We start from the raw sequence: 2,691 nt of genomic DNA on the forward strand, positions 1-2,691 counted from the left end.
GAGGTGACGGACCAGAGGTGACGGACCAGAGGTGACGGACCAGAGGTGACGGACCAGAGGTGACGGACCAGAGGTGACGGACCAGAGGTGACGGCTCTACTGAATGCTCTCCAGTTACCTGGACAAGTTGCAATTTTTGAAAATGAAAACACATGGGGAAAATCTTTACAGACGAGAGTAAAAGTAATGATCTGTCTGACAGAGCTGCCAAGGCGGCTGCCAAGAGAACACCTCTGTCACCTAAACTGGTTCGGAGATACACCTTGGATACGTTACAACACATTATAGACATGTAAAGCTACCAAGGCACATGGTGAGACCCAAATGAGGACACAGGAGGCAGATGGTTGGAGTCTTACGATGTTTATTCATCCAAAGGGGTAGGCAAGAGAATAGTCGTGGACAGGCAAAAAGGTCAAAACCAGATCAGAGTCCAGGCGGTACAGAGTGGCAGACAGGCTCGTGGTCAAGGCAGGCAGAATGGTCAGGCGGGCGGGTACAGAGTGGCAGACAGGCTTGTGGTCAAGGCAGGCAGAATGGTCAGGTAGGTCGAGTAGAAAGTAGAAAGTCCAGAAACAAGCAAGGGTCAAAACCGGGAGGACTAGAAAAAGGAGAATGCAAAAAAGCAGGAGAACCGGGAAAAAACACTGGTTGACTTGGAAACAAACAAGACGAACTGGCACAGAGAGACAGGAAACACAGTGATATATACACTGGTACACAGAGACAGGAGACACAGGGATAAATACACTGGTACACAGAGACAGGAAACACAGGGATAAATACACTGGTACACAGAGACAGGAAACACAGGGATAAATACACTGGCACAGAGAGACAGGAAACACAGGGATAAATACACTGGCACAGAGAGACAGGAAACACAGGGATGAATACACTGGTACAGAGAGACAGGAAACACAGGGATAAATACACTGGGGAAAATAAGCGACACCTGGAGGGGGTGGAGACAATCACAAGGACAGGTGAAACTGATCAGGGCGTGTCAAAAACAGTGTACCAAAAGATGAAGTGTAGGAATGGATGTTTGCAAGGTGCAAACTCAATCAAGAAGGTGTGTGAAAATACAACCGGAGACATGTAGCGCCAAATGCACTCTTACCCTACGTGGTGAACAGATCCACTATTTGGGACACATTGATGTGGACAAGATAGTTTATCGTTTTGTGGGCAAACGGTGGAATCCTGGTGTGCGGAAAGAGGCTGAGGCCTGTCGTGGCGAATTGCAACATTTGTATGGAAAACACCACCAAGGGACGAGTGAAAGTACAGACACGACGAGCGTCGTCCTGCCCCACCAGGACCCATCAGACATCTACAGCTTGATTACATCACGCTGCCCAAATGTAAAGGACATGAAGACGTGCTGATGGTTTGTTGATCGTTTCTCACGATGGGTTAAAGCCTCCTCTACTAAGAAAGGAACTGCACAACACACAGCTAAAATTCTGATTCCAGAAATCATTCCCAGATGGGGATTTCCCGGACAATTAGATTCCGAACAAGGCACTCATTTCACAGGAAAAGTGTGTCAGGAGGTWGCTCGTCTTCTGAACATAGACTGGCAACTACACTGCCCCTTACCATCCTCAATYRAGTGGACAGGTAGAACRCACAAATAGAGTAGTSAAAGATGCATCAAAGAAGGGATAGCATGGCCAGATGCATTGCCTRCAGTATTATGTAGTATACGGGCAACACATAACAMAASCACAGGGTTGAGTCTGTTTGAGGTCRTYACAGGTCGACCCATGTCACTACCAGGCACGTTAGATTTGAGAAAAGCAGACATACATTTTATGAGTGACACAATGCTTAAAACTTCTTATGGCTGGGGGGGCAGTATTGAGTAGCTTGGATGAATAAGGTGCCGAAAGTAAATGGCCTGCTCCTCAGTCTCAGTTGCTAATATATGCATATTATTATTAGTATTGGATAGAAAACACTCTAAAGTTTCTAAAACGGTTTGAATGATGTCTGTGAGTATAACAGAACTCATATGGCAGGCAAAATCCTGAGTTGAAATCTAAACAGGAAGTGAGAAATCTGAGCTTTGTATGTATTCACCAGAGTCCCCAATGAAATCCCATTGRGATATTAATGATGTTGCACTGCCTAGGGGTTCCACTAGGTGTCAACCATCAATAGAAATTATAATGAGACTTCTATGGTGTTGTGGGAGTGAATGATAGCAGAATCAGTCAGGTGTCTGGCAGTCAGCCATTTTCTGATCATGCTTTTTCCTCATGGTAGTCACTTGCGTTCCATGGCTCACGAAGACAAGAAAGAATACTCCGGTTGGAACTTTATTGAARCTATATGTTAAAAACATCCTAATGATTGATTCTGTACTTAGTTTGAAATGTTTCTTCGACCGGTAGTATAACTTTTTGAAGTTTTTGTCCGATATAACGCTGACCAAATGCGCTAACAAAAGAAGGTATTTGGACATAAATAACGGACATTAACGAACAAAACAAACATTTATTGTGGACCTGGGATTCCTGGAGTGCTTTCTGATGTAGATCATCAAAGGTAAGGAAACATTTATCATGTATTTTCTGGTTTCTGTTGAGTCCAACATGGCGGCTAATTTGGCTATTGTTCTGAGCTCCGTCTCAGATTATTGCATGGTTTATTTTTCTGTAAAGTWTATWTTWTTTTWWATCT

The sequence above is a fragment of the Salvelinus sp. IW2-2015 genome, unplaced genomic scaffold (assembly GCF_002910315.2).
Source record: "Salvelinus sp. IW2-2015 unplaced genomic scaffold, ASM291031v2 Un_scaffold2074, whole genome shotgun sequence".
NCBI lineage: Eukaryota > Metazoa > Chordata > Actinopteri > Salmoniformes > Salmonidae > Salvelinus > Salvelinus sp. IW2-2015.